Source organism: Cervus canadensis, chromosome 18 (genome assembly GCF_019320065.1).
Source record: "Cervus canadensis isolate Bull #8, Minnesota chromosome 18, ASM1932006v1, whole genome shotgun sequence".
NCBI classification, from domain to species: Eukaryota; Metazoa; Chordata; class Mammalia; order Artiodactyla; family Cervidae; genus Cervus; species Cervus canadensis.
The window spans coordinates 25,019,507-25,033,742 of NC_057403.1; the positions used below are offsets into that span (position 1 = coordinate 25,019,507).

Sequence of the window (14,236 nt, forward strand, 5' to 3'; positions counted from 1 at the left end):
CCGCTGGACCGCCAGGTAAGTCTTCTTGGGCAGCTACTGTGCGTCAGGCATGGCCAAAGCACGAGAGGCACAGCAACAAACAAAACACACGGAGCCGCATTTTCACAGGCTCACGTCTGCTGGGGGGATGGATACAAAGTCCTGTTCTTCTTCAGGAGAGATCAATAGTGGTTGAGGGGGGTGATGGTTGGTGGAGGGGTGGGACCAAATAGATGGAGCACAGAGCTCTGCAGCGACCCTGCGTGACAGCGTGATGGTGGATACACATCACGTGTGTTACAACCCATGGCGTGGAGAACATGAGGCATGAGCCCTAACTATAAACTACAGACTTCAGTTAATAATGTCATATCAGTGCCGGTTCACCCATTTAAAAAGACATACCACGCTAATAGGAATGTAAATAAAAGGGGAAACTGTATAGTGGGGAGAGATGGAGTTTGTGAGAACTCTCTGTACTTTATGATCGTTTTTCTGTATACCTTTAAAACTCCTCTTTCTCTTGAATCCATTCCCATCAGCTCTATCTTTGGTTTTCCCACCTTCACTTGCTCCTTGCACATCTCCACTCTGCTGGTTCTCAACTCAACACCTTCACTCTTCCCCTGGTGCCACCTTCCACCCTCTTCTCTCACCCCCACATCCAGTCCATTCAAAGTTAGTATTGGCCCCACCCTCAAATTATGGTGAGGATCTGCCCACTTCCCTGGTCCTCCCCCTGCTCCCCGCCAGCCTGGGCCGTGAACCGAAGCAGGAGCTCCCAGCCCTACTCCCACACACAGCCAGAGGGAGTCTGCTAACTTGAGTCAGACCGTCTCCCTCCTCTGCTTGGAGCCCTCCTACAACACATTCAGCAAAAAGCCTCGGTCCCTATAAGGCCTCACATGTAACTCTGACCTCATCTCCTCCCGTGTTGTCTTTTGATTTCAGCTACTGAGGTGGGTGTGCGATGGCATCTCGTGGTTATCACGTGCATTTCCACATGATGATTAAGGATAGTGAGGGATGTGCTTCAAATAATAATAATAATGAAAGGTTATTTAAATCATAATATTATTATTTAATATAATATGATACAAAGGGTTATTTTTTAAAAATATTATTTAAACAATAATAATAATGAAGGGTTAGATAGCATCACTGACTCAACAGACAGGAATCTGAGCAAATTCCGGGAGACAGCAAAGGACAGTGAAGCCCAGCGTACAGCAGTCCATCAGATCAGAAACAGAGGGACTGGACTTTGCGACTGAACACACACACAATGAAGGGTTACTATTTACATAGAACTTACTATGTGCCAGGCACTCATAAGTGTTTTATAGATACAGGTGCCTTTCCAAACCTTTTAGACCATATGAATACTGGGATCCTGGATGATTTGGGTTTTAGAAAAGCGATGGAGAACTTATACCCAGCAGGGTCTCGGGAAGCATCCGTCACATTGCTATTCCTGCAGTGATGATAATCTGTTTGGAAAACATTCCACCTGGGACTGTGGATCTGTATTAAACCCCTGAATCCCTACAACCACTTTACAAGGGAGTTAGTGATATCATCTCCAGTTTACAGATGGGAACACTGAGGCACAGGGAGGTTAAGTGTCATGGCCACACTCACATGGGTGGGAGGCTGGGATTCCAACACAGGTCTTTTGTACCACGACTCTTCACGGGTTCTTAGGGTGCGTGGGTTTGCGCATGCTCAGTCGCCCAGTCCTGTTCCACTCTTTGGGTCCCCATGGCTTGTAGCTCACTAGGCATCTCTGTGGGATTTCCCAGGCAAGAATACTGGAGTGGGTTGCCGTTTCCCCTTTCAGGGGAATCTTCCTGACCTGTCTCTTGCCTCTTCTGCACTGGCAGGTGGCTTTACCCCTGAGCCACCTGGGAAGCCTGGTTCTTAGGGCAGCTAATAGGAGATTAATCAGTATTGAACGAACGAATGAGATTAAGCTGGGAAAGAGAAAACTCAGGCTTTCCAAGGAGTTATTGCTCATGGCAGGAAGATCAAATACAAATACCACTGAGTGAACTGTGTTTAACCTAATTAATTTAGTCTGAATATAAGATCTACCCAAATACAAAGTTAAGATTTCCCCCCTCAAAAATGATCTTCAGAAATAAGAGTTTTCACATAATTTTCTTTTGAACAAAGTGCCATCTGAGAAAAAGCCACAGTAGAATCTAAAGATTTCAGTGATGCCAGCTTTGGCAACAATAAAAAAGGAGGGATATAGTATAACAGACTCAGGAACTGTTCTGGGGGGCTTGACCTCACAATTCCAAGTGTTATAAGTCACTTAAAGAGGCCCTTTAAAGACAGAAAGCAAGATAGAGACAAAGAAATCATTTAATTTAAACAAAATACTCAATGTAAAAAAGTCTTACTGTGGACTTTTGGAAGGGGCATTTAAACTAGAATTTTGAAAACTGAAAAAAAGGCTGTGTAAAGTAAGACTGAAAACCATCTCGAGGCAAATTGCTGCTGTGTGGGATGAAACTGCATTTTCCTAAACTGTCATTTATTATTCATATTGGAATCATTAGTCTGATTGACTCAAAAAAATGAATGCTTATGTAACCACTTTTATATGTTCATATTTTTTCATTTATTAATTTTCTGTAATTGCCTTTTTAAAAAAAATCTGTTTTTTTTTTTCTTTCTTAATGTAACATAGTAAAAGCTATTGGCTACACATTAGAGATCACCAATACACAACTAAAAGGGGAATTTGAAAAAAATTGTCTAATGATATAAGACTATTTGGGATACAGTTTTCAGAAATGACTTAATACACAGATTCAAGAAGTGCCGCATCACAAGCACTTTAGAGGTAGGTGGAAACAGTGTATTCTGGAAATGTGCATCGATGACTGAAAAGGGGCTCCAATGATGAGAAGGAGGTCTGTGAATAGTATGAGTGACATTTTATGAAGTGAGAGGATCTAAGCCACATTTTTAATTCAACATTTTTAATATCATGATTCTAAATGTGTCACAAAATTAATAAGTTAAAAATATAGATAGGCTGCTAATTATGTCATCAATATTCCTAAATATTTCAAATAGACCCCAAAACTTTAAAAAAATCTTTTCTCTGGAAAGATGGGGAATCACTTTGCCTTCAGTTCAGTCGCTTACTCTGCTTTGGGATATATACACACACGTATGTATATATATAATATTAGGGGCTTTTATGTATGTATGTGTGTGTGTATATATATATATATATATATATAAATAAAATATTGGGGGCTTCCCTGGTAGCTCAGCAGGTAGCTCAGTCTGCAACGCAGGAGATCCCGATTTGGTTCCTGGGTCGGGAAGATACTCTGGAGAAGGGATAGGTTACCCACTCCAGTATTCTTGGGCTTCCCTGGTGGCTCAGATGATAAAGCATCCGCTTGCAATGAGGGAGACCTGGGTTCGATCCCTGGGTTGGGAAGATCTCCTGGAGAAGGGAACGGCTACCCACTCCAGTATTCTGGCCTAGAGTCGGACATGACTGAGCGACTTTCACACTTCACACACTTCATATATAATATTTTATACAAAACATATACATATTTTTAGATACAAGGATTTTTTTTAATTTGGAAGGAACACATCAGGCTTGAAAAAATGATTATCTTGGCAGAGTCTAGGTCCTTTGATCTTTTTTTTTTAAACAACAAGCAAATTATTACTTTGATAATCAGACACACAGAAAAACAATACAGTTTTATAATGTGAGGCTCACCAAAGGACACAATAAAACAATAGTTCCCACCCTCAGCCGCACCCCGGAAACATCTGGGAAGCTTAAAAAAAAAACCCATCCCACGCCTGGTCCTACCCTTGGTGACTCTAGTGAATGCTCTGGGGTGGGGCCCAGGCCTTGGGGTTTCTTACAGCTCCCCATGTGACTCTAAGGTGCCACAAAGATGAGACACCATTAAAGCAAAAATTTTCAAGTTTTTCTGCAGAACAGGTTACTAAGTGCCTCTTAGAAAAGCAAAAGGTTCCATCGTCAAAGAAGCAGGTTTCTTTCCTGCAAGATTTCTCAGAGCCTGCAATATGCAAATATGCACCATTATTTTTGCAAGAAAAGGATATAGTACAAGGCGGCCATCCGTGTGTGTGTGCTTGCATGCGAGCGTGTGTGCTCAGCATCTCTTCTTTCCAGCAGCCGTGCTGTTAGCAAGCCCCAGCCATTCTACCTGCTAACCTGCCCCCTCCTCACCCTCCACTCCCCCAACTCTGGTTCTGTCCTCCATCCTCTGCCATCTGGACTCTTGCAGAAGCCGCCTTCCTGCTCTCCCACAGGCCCTACAATTCACAGCCCACAAAGGTGGGCTGAAGGAGATCCCTGGTGGGGACACACAGAATTTGAAAAAGCTTCTGCTTCCACCCCTGAGACTGCCTGTGATGTCCCAACTGCCTCCCAGTGATCATGGGAGGGACCTGTCTTAAGGTGCAGGTAGGTGCATCATGGACAGCCCAGCTGCTGCAGGGTGAACCTGGGTTCTCCACAGCACGTTGAGCAGCCAAGTCCTCAGCCCTGAGAATGCCTAGACTTGGGGAGCCCACACATTTCCTGACAGTTTAAGTTGGCACAAATCAGGTTTTCTGTTACTCGTGGCCAAAAGCATCTGAACTAAATGCTCTCTATTAAATTACCCTGTTTCACTGGGCAGAAGTTTTTGCACCAGGTAAAATGATACTACTTGGTTTTCTTGCTTATCTGTCTCCCCCGACTTTCCAGAATGCCAGCTACATGAGACAGGAACACGTGTCCATCCTGTTCTCACTATGTCCCGTGGCCCTGAAACGCTGCCTGCCAAAGAGCTGAAACAAGCCTTTGCTGAAAGAATGATTGAGCTCATGTAATTTTTCCAACAGCTCCAAAAGGTAGGTGTTAACAAATACCGAACTCCTCCCCACAACCACGCAGCCCCTGCACGGTCTGCCTCCACCTTCCTCTCCCCAGCTCAGGATCCTGCCGTTAGGCTGGCCGCCTTCCAGTTCCTTCCAAGTCAAGCTCCTTCCCACGTCCAGAACTCGCTGATGCTGTTTCCTTTACTGGGCATGTGCCCTGATCCACGAAGGTCTACACAGCCTTCAGCACATGTGTGTGCATGCTCAGCTGTGTCTGACTCTGTGTGACCCTGTGGACTGTATCCCGCCAGGCTCCTCTGTCCATGGGTTTCGCCAGGCAAGAACACTGCGGCAGGTTGCCATTTCTTCCTCCAGGGGGATCTTCCTGACCCGGAGATTGAACCCGCGTGTCCTGCATTAACAGGCGGGTTCTTTACACTGAGTCACTTGGGGAGCCACACGTCCTCAGGCCTCCCCTCAAATGGCAGTCTGTATGACAGACGTCCTCTGACCTCTCTGAACAGGACAGATTCCCCCTGGATAGGCTCTCCTGGTTCCCCCATTGGGGCACGAACTGCAGAGGTAATGACTTGGCTCATTCAGTGATTACTTACTGAGGTTGTGTTTCCTCCACGGAACCACGGGCCCCAAGAAGGCAAGGGCCCCTTTGTATCTTCAGAGCCCCCTGAGGAGAGCTGGCACACAGTAAGTGCTTAATAAAGACTACACCTGCCTACAGTGGCGGATATTTACTGCTCACTGAATACCCGGCCCCGTGCAGTTAGGCAAGGCCATGCAGCCAGTTCCAGGTTGCAGAGGTGGACTGTGTCACTCCGGCCTTGGCATCTAAGCTCTGCTGTGTGACCCTCTAGTTCCAGCGCCCTGCCGTGGTGACCCTGGAGTCTGTATGTTCCCGCTGTTCAAGACAGGGGAGCCTCCCCCCCCAACGCCCACCCCCACCAATCTTGGGTCATGAGTAAGAAGTCAACATTTGTTGCATGCAACCTCTAGGATCTCAGGGTTAATTTGCTCCAGCAGCAGAATCTTGTCTCTCACTGGCATTCTCCGTGGATGAATGAAGGCAGAGACAACTGTGATTACAGACTGGGAGGTGAGGAGCAGGGAGGTGGCTTCAGCTGCCAGTACTGAACTCACTGAAAGGATGAGAGGGGGAGATTGAATAACTGCTCCCTGGGGCATCACCACTTTCAGTGCCTGCTGCGGCAGATGAAAGGACCCAGAGCCCCCACTCCCTTCAGACAGAGCCCGCCTCGGGGCCCTCATCAAACGCAGCCCCTTAGGGATCACAGCCAAGGCTTGGCCCCTGGGAATGGGGAGGAGGCCGCTCCAAAGCCAGCAACACCCTGGAAAACCCTATTAGCTAGTGGAAGCTGAAACAGCAAGGCTGCATGAAGGGCCTGGGCTAATTCGGGCTGACAACCTTCCCTCGGAATCACCCACTGGGGCTCTGCCCTCCTGGCTCCATCCCAGAGAATAAATCACACTGTCAGGTCTAATTTGGGACTCGGCTGATGGGCTGAGCAGAGAGAGCATCCATGCGTTCTGGCCACAGAGGTCAAGGGCAGCCCATGCGTTGGAGGCTAGCACTCGCTGAAAGGCCCAGGGACTAGATGGAAAGGGGACGGGGAGACTGAAAGCTGTCGGCTTCCAATACACACTGAACAAACTCCTCTCTTCTCCCATAAAATTTCTGGCTCAGGTCTCAGCTGTTTCCAGAGCACAGTCCAGGCACCCTGCTAGCTTGGAGCTGGGCGCAAGGTAAACACTCGTATCTGAGGAATAAACAATCCTAACAGCAGCAGTGAGTGCTTATTATTATCTTATAGGTTGGCGACTAAAGGATGCCTAACTTCTGACATGCAGTCAAGGCTAATGAATGAAAGTGGCCACCATCACCACCACCACCATGGCCATCTCATCTACTAAGTGACGACTTCGACCAGGCATTAAGTATTTGAGATTCATTGTGCTGTTGCTGTCCAGTTGTGTCCTACTCTTTGTGACACCATGGACTATAGGCTGCCAGGCTCCTCTGTTCGTGGGATTTTTCAAGCAAGAATACTGGAGTGGGTTGCCATTTCCTCCTCCAGGGGATCTTCCCGATCCAGGGATCGAACCTGCATCTCTTCTGCCTCCTGCACTGACAGGCAGGTCAGGTTCTTTACCATCAGCGCCACCAAGGAAGCCCCCAACATTCATAGTCATGTTGTAATTCCCAAGGCAATCTTAGGAGAAAACAGAAGCTCCCAGAGTTAGGCTCCCCACTTGGGGCTCATCAGTGATCAAGCTAAGACTAGACCCCAGGTGGGCTGGACTCTGAGCCTGTGCTCTCGGCCACTGTGTCAGCCTGCTCTGATGGATTTCACCTCCTTCAAGAAGCTGGCCCTGAAGACCCAAGCCAATGTCAGGTGTCTCTCCTCAGAGTTCCCAGGGCCTGTGGCCTCTCCTCTCAGCACTCTCATCGCTCTGGCTTGTGCACCTACGAAGCTTTCCCCAAATACTCTCTATCCAAGAGGGCAGGCCTTGGGGCCCAGTGCCCACATGGGATCTGTTCGCTGGATGGACGGATGGAAACCCAAGTCCAAACCCTTCATCCTACAGGAAGGCAGTGGAGATAGAGCAATGAAAGCTGCAGTGCAAGAGTTTCCCTGAAGACAGGGGAGGCAGAGGAGAGAGAGAAACTGCTCTTTGATGATTGCCATTCCTCCTTCAAGGGCCCTAGCTGCTCCCAGGAGACCTCCTTGACGCCCATGTTTGTCTGGGCACCTCTTCTGGGCTCCCCTCACCTCCTGGGTTTGCCCCATACAGCCTGAGCTGTGACTGTCTGAGGGTCTGCCTCCCTCACTACATGAGGAACCCTGAGTCCATGGTCCACTCGGCCATGGGGCCGTCTCGCCCACACCACTACACTACAGGGATGGGCACTGAGGAGGCACATGTTAAATATGTGTTGAATCCACCAGCAGAACCCCAAGAAAGGAAGGAAGGCTGGAAGCATCATTCTGGGAAGAAGAGTTGAAAGCACAGACATAGCTTGCTTGGAAATGGAGTTCAGGAGACGACTCCGCCATCTGCGAGCCACAAACAGCCCCCGGGAGGAAGGTGTGTGACCACTGCCCCTCACCAGGATGGGGCCAGAACCACTGAGATGTGAACACAGAGCGGATGTGATTCACAAAGCAGCTTTTTAATGATCAAAACCTCCCCAAAGCAAATATGCTGCCCAACTCCTGCCTTCCTAGAAGAATTTAAGCTGAGGTCAGACAGCTAGCAGTCTGGAACCCCAGGACCTTTAATGAAGCAACCAAATGCAGTGGCCAAGAGTGAGCACTCTGGAGACACTGTCAAGATTCCCACTCTGGGGCTTCCGCAGTGGCCCAGTGGTAAAGAATCCACCTGCCAATGCAGGAGACATGAGTTTGATCCCTGATCTGGGAAGATCCCACGTGCCTTGGAGCAACGAAGCCGGTGCGCCACGACAACTGAGCCTGCGCTCCAGAGCCTGGGAGCTGCAACCACCGCGCCCACGTGCTGCAGCTATTGAAACCTGTGTGCCTTAGAGCGCATGCTCTGCACCAAGAGACATCATCCCAATGAGAAGCTCACGCACCACAACTAGAGAATAGCCCCCTTCCTCACCACAACTAGAGGAAGCCTGCCTGCAGCAGTGAAGACCCAGCAGAGCCAAAATAAAATAACTTTTTAAAATAAAATAAATAAATAAATAAAGGCTCCCACTCCAGCTCCTCTACCTGGCAAAGGGCTTCACCTCTCGGCACCTCAGTTTCTAAGTCATTACAGTGGGGAGATCACAGCAGAGACATCACAGGGTGGGTGGAAGGAGTGAATGAGATCATGCGTGTAAAGTGCTTACAGCAGGGCTTGGCAACGAGTCAGCACCCATTAATGTGCGTTATTATTGTTTTTCTTCCCCTGTGGAGCCAGACACTGTTGGCTGGCTAACCCACTGACACTCTTGATTCCCTTTTTCTCTAGCTTCCCCCTCAGAAGATGTTGAAAAGCTAAACGAAACTTCTCACCTTCCTTGGTGGCTCAGATGGTAAAGAATCTGCCTGCAAAGCAGGAGATCTGAGTTCGATCCCTGGGTCAGGAAGACCCCCTGGAGAAAGGAATGGCAATCTACTCCAATATTCTTGCCTGGAGAATTCCATGGACAGAAAAGCCTGGTGGGCTACAGTCCATGGGGTCACAAAGAGTTAGGCACAACTGAGTGACTAACACTTTCATAGTTTAGAAGTAGGGGAGGTTATATGGCCCATTTCTGGCCAAGGATGCATAAGTGGAATCTTCTGGGGAGGGGGATTCTGGGAGTGCTGAGCAGTTCAGAACTGGAAAAAAAAAAAAAAAAGAAAAAAACAGGCTGCTGGCATTGATGCACCCTTCCGTGTGCTGGCTGGAGCTGCAGCAGCAACTTTGGAACCATGAGCGAAAGGCCAAGGGACTCAAGGAGGCCCCAGCTTAGACATTACTCAGCCTCTGAACTAACATTGGCAGCCAAGTACCTCTTGGTTTGTTGTTAGGGAATAGAAAGCAACCCTCATTTATTTAAGCTGCTGTGAGCTGGGTTTTCTGCTCTTGCAGCTGAAACCATTCCAGGCTGTTGCACCCACCATGACATGAATGGCTCAGGGCACATGGCCATGGTAACCGTCTACCAGCCTCAGTTCAGGTCCCCGGCTGAGAACTCCTGATCCAGAGAAGAAAGCATGGAAGGCCAAGACAGGGCAGTATTTACCAAACCTGAGTAGCTGTGTTCTACCCTCCCTTTGCAGTTGCATCTATTAATATGTTCCATTATACAATTACTTACTTAATAAACTTGAATATATATACATATATTTATATGTAGAATCTACATTCTTACTCAAACAGCAAAACTGGTATCCTCTGCTACAAAAGTAACTTAATGAATAAACACAATGAAAATGAACAAAAGATAGTCATCCACTGATTTCTGAAAGCTAACTGATGTACCATAATTTGGGTTCAGGTGGTTGGCAAGAATTCCTCATTTTTGTCTTCTATTGGGGAAAAAAATATCAGAAGATCTGGCAAGATTTAGCATTTCCACAGGGCAGCAAATGGGCTAGAGCTAAGCAGGGGCTGCTCCTCAGAGAGGGAACACGTTTTCCTGTTTGCCACAATTCCCAAAACCCTATTCAGAAGTGAGTTAATTCGTTCAGCTCTCCTGCCTGGCAGGTGGAAGAATTAGGTCAGGGCCTCCTCAGAGAAGCCTTCCTGAGTCGCCTGGTCTAAAATTGCCCTCTTGGACTTTCCTGGTGATCCAGCAGCTAAGACTCCGTGCTCCCAATGCAGGGGGCACTGGTTCAATCCCTGGTTGGGGAGCTAAGATCCCACACCCCCCACAGTGTGGCCAAAAATAAAATAAAATTGCCCCCAGTTGCTCCCAGTGAGTCCCCTTTCCTGCTGTACTCATCCTTATCCCGACGTTCACTCGTTTGTCTGTTGTTTTATCCTTCAGTAGGATGTCAGTGCCTGCAGGGAAAGGATTTTGTCTGTCTTGTTCATTCCTGAATCCCCAGTACCTGGAACATAACAGTAGGTGCTCAAATGCCTATTTGTTGAGGGAATGAATGGAACAAATGAAGGGACAAATGAAACCCCATCTCCTGCTCTCCAGTCCCTGATGTACTGGTTACGAGGTGGGGACAATGCTGGTCCTCCTGTGGCTTGAGAGGCGATATTAGGAATTCACTCAGAAACTGGAACTTCTACCGTACTAAATTTATTGTTTTTTTTTTTCCATTTATTTTTATTAGTTGGAGGCTAATTACTTTACAATATTGTAGTGGGTTTTTGTCATACATTGACATGAATCAGCCATGGATTTACATGTATTCCCCATCCCGATCCCCCCTCCCACCTCCCTCTTCATCCGATCCCTCTGGGTCTTCTCAGTGCATCAGGCCCGAGCACTTGTCTCATGCATCCAACCTGGGCTGGTGATCTGTTTCACCCTAGATAATATACATGTTTCTATGCTGTTCTCTCGAAACATCCCACCCTCGCCTTCTCCCACAGAGTCCAAATGTCTGTTCTGTACATCTGTGTCTCTTTTTCTGTTTTGCATATAGGGTTATCGTTACCATCTTTCTAAATTCCATATATGTGTTAGTATACTGTATTGGTCTTTATCTTTCTGGCTTACTTCACTCTGTATAATGGGCTCCAGTTTCATCCATCTCATTAGAACTGATTCAAATGAATTCTTTTTAATGGCTGAGTAATATTCCATGGTGTATATGTACCACAGCTTCCTTATCCATTCGTCTGCTGATACCATACTAAATTTAAAAAAAAAATTTTTTTTTTTTTGGGCCATGCTGCATGGCATGTGGGATCCTTAGTTCCCCTATCAAGGACTGGACCTGAACCTGGTGCAGTGGAAACGTGGAGACTTAACCACTGGACCACCAAGGAAGTCCCCCTTCTACCACGTTATAAAGGGCCACACTAGATTAAAATGAGTCCCTATGAGACCATAGGGCTTCCCTGGTGGCTCAGCTGGTAAAGAATCTGCCTGTAATGCAGGAGACTCTGGTTCGATTCCTGGGTCAGGAAGATCCGCTGGAGAAGGGATAGGCTACCCACTCCAGATTTCTTGGGCTTTCCTGGCAGCTCAGCTGGTAAAGAATCCGCCTGCAATGCAGGAGACCTGGATTTGATCCCTGGGTTGGGGTAAGATCCCCTGGAGAAGGGAAAGGCTACCCACTCCAGTATTCTGGCCTGGAGAATTCCCTGGACTGTATAGTCCAAGGGGTCGCAAAGAGTCGGACACGACTGAGCGACTTTCACCTCACTTCATGAGGCCATATAAATATATGTTAACAGCTGAAATAAATGAGGGAAAAGGGACAGGTCTTCCTTACAGAACTAATCATGAGGACAATTCATAAATGTAAAAGGAATGAAGGACATTAAAAAAAAATCACCATTGGGAAATACCACAGTAATAACTTACATACAAGATGCACCCTACCAGTGCCAAAATGAGTGGGTGCAAGCTTAAGGAGAAACTCGTGTGGTCTCAAAGCACCTCTCCCAAGATAACTATCAATTACAAAGGGAAAAACAGTTACCAGACAGTGGAGAAAGCCAGCAGACAGCAACCTGACCGAGTGATCCAGGTTAACATCACCAGTGATAAGACATGTGGACCTGTGGGTGCCATGCACCATGACGGGCACCTCACCTCTGAGGTGTTCCGCCAAGTAACGCATAAGCTGCAGTCATGACGAAATACCAGAGAAACCCAAACTGAGACAATCTACAAAATGACAGAACCGCTCTCTTGGAAGTGTCCCAGTCATAAAAGACAAGGAAAGCCTGAGGAACCGAGGCGGACTAGAGGAGGATTAAGGAAACGGGACCACTGAACGCAGTCAGGGATCCTGGACAGGATCTTGGAACAGCAAAAGGACATCAGTGAAAAAACAAGTGAAACGAGTCTGTAACTTAGTTCACCGTACTGGGCCAGAGCTCACCTCCTGGTTTTGAAAGCTATGCTACAGTTGTATAAGATGGTAGCATTAGGCGATGCTGGTTGAAGGATAGATAATGTGAACGCTCTGTGCTATTTTTGTAACTTTTTATAAGTCTAAAATTCCTCTAAAATTAAAAAAAAAAGTTAATAAAGAATTGGGCCAAGAAGCATCCCACAATGGAAATCTGGTCTCAAGAGACTGCCCCACAAACAAGCTTTCGTACCTGGGCAGAGCCATAGACCAGGATGAAGGAACATGAAGAGACCCAAGAAACAAACGAGGAGGAAGATGCTGTTTAGAATTTTTTAATTTAAAAAAAAAAATTGTTTTTTGGCCACAAGATCTTAGTTCCCTAACCAGGGGTCAAACCTGGGTTCTTTGCAGTGAGAGCTTGAAGCCCTAACCACTGGATTGCCAGGGAATTCTCTCTATCTGTCAGTCAGTCAGTTCAGTCACTCAGTCGTGTCTGACTCTTTGCAACCCCATGGACTGAAGCACGCCAGGCCTCCCTGTCCATCGCAAACTCCCGGAGTTTACTCAAACTCAAGTCCATGGAGTCGGTGATGTCATCCAGCCATCTCAACCTCTGTCGTCCCCTTCTCCTCCTGCCCCCAATCCCTCCCAGCATCAGGGTCTTTTCCAATGAGTCAACTCTTCGCATGAGGTGGCCAAAGTATTGGAGTTTCAGCTTCAGCATCAGTCCTTCCAACGAACACCCAGGACTGATCTCCTTTAGGATGGACTGGTTGGATCTCCTTGCAGTCCAAGGGACTCTCAAGAGTCTTCTCCAACACCATAGTTAAAAAGCATCAATTTTTCGGCACTCAGCTTTCTTCACAGTCCAACTCTCACATCCATACATGACCCACTGGAAAAACCACAGCCTTGACCAGACAGACCTTTGTTGGCAAAGTAATGCCTCTGCTTTTTAATATGCCATCTAGGTTGGTCATAACTTTCCTTCCAAGGAGTTAAGTGTCTTTTAATTTCATGGCTGCAATCACCATCTGCAGTGATTTTGGAGCCCCCCAAAAATAAAGTCTGACACTGTTTCCACTGTCTCCCCATCTATTTCCCATGAGGTGATGGGACCAGATGCCATGATCTTAGTTTGGGTCACTCAGTTCCCAAACTCAACTGTCTGGTCCCTGCAACTCAGCCAATACCATTATCTGCATCCAGAGCCTGCATGCCAGAATCTTCTGTTCTCCCACTTGCCACACTACTGGGGTCTCTTGGTGCTTCAAGGGTCAGACAGCATCCCCTCTCCCAAGCCCCTTGTGGCATCCTGCCAACAAAGGTAGCTGTCCTCGTTTAGGAATCCCCACTGTCACCTGGGACACCCCCCACGCCGAGGCCCCCTCCTCTGGTCTAGGCCAAAGAAACCAAAGAGGGTGCTCACTAGCCAAACACCCAGAAATCCACTTCAAAACATGTTAAAAATCTTCATATCACAGGTAAGTACTTACCGTGTACACGTATTTTAATTTCGTGTAACTACTTGCACGACATTTTTAGCCTATAGACACCCAGCACATCCACACGGTGGGGGATGGGGCCATTCTGTATCCTAACCGTGGTAGCTGTTACACAATGGCATGCATTTGCCTAAACTCAAAGAATTACACACCAAAGGGTGAATTTCACTTGGTGTAAATTTTAAAAACGGAAATTAAAAAGATGAAAGGAAGTGAGGTCCGGCTGGACACCCACCCAGCTACTGACAGTCATTACTTCGGAGGGAAGACATCAGACTGTGGGTGTTGGGAGGGACAGTGAAGGAGACTTCTGTCTTTCCCCTGATACTCTTCCAAATAAAAATTTTAAAAAAT

The 14,236-nt window shown here is 47.2% G+C and overlaps 1 protein-coding gene across 6 annotated transcripts in view; it reads right to left on the reverse strand.

Moving 5' to 3' along the window:
• SIPA1L3 (signal induced proliferation associated 1 like 3) overlaps positions 1 to 14,236 on the reverse strand; it is a 254,722-nt gene that overhangs the window by 137,499 nt on the left and 102,987 nt on the right. The window lies entirely within an intron of this gene.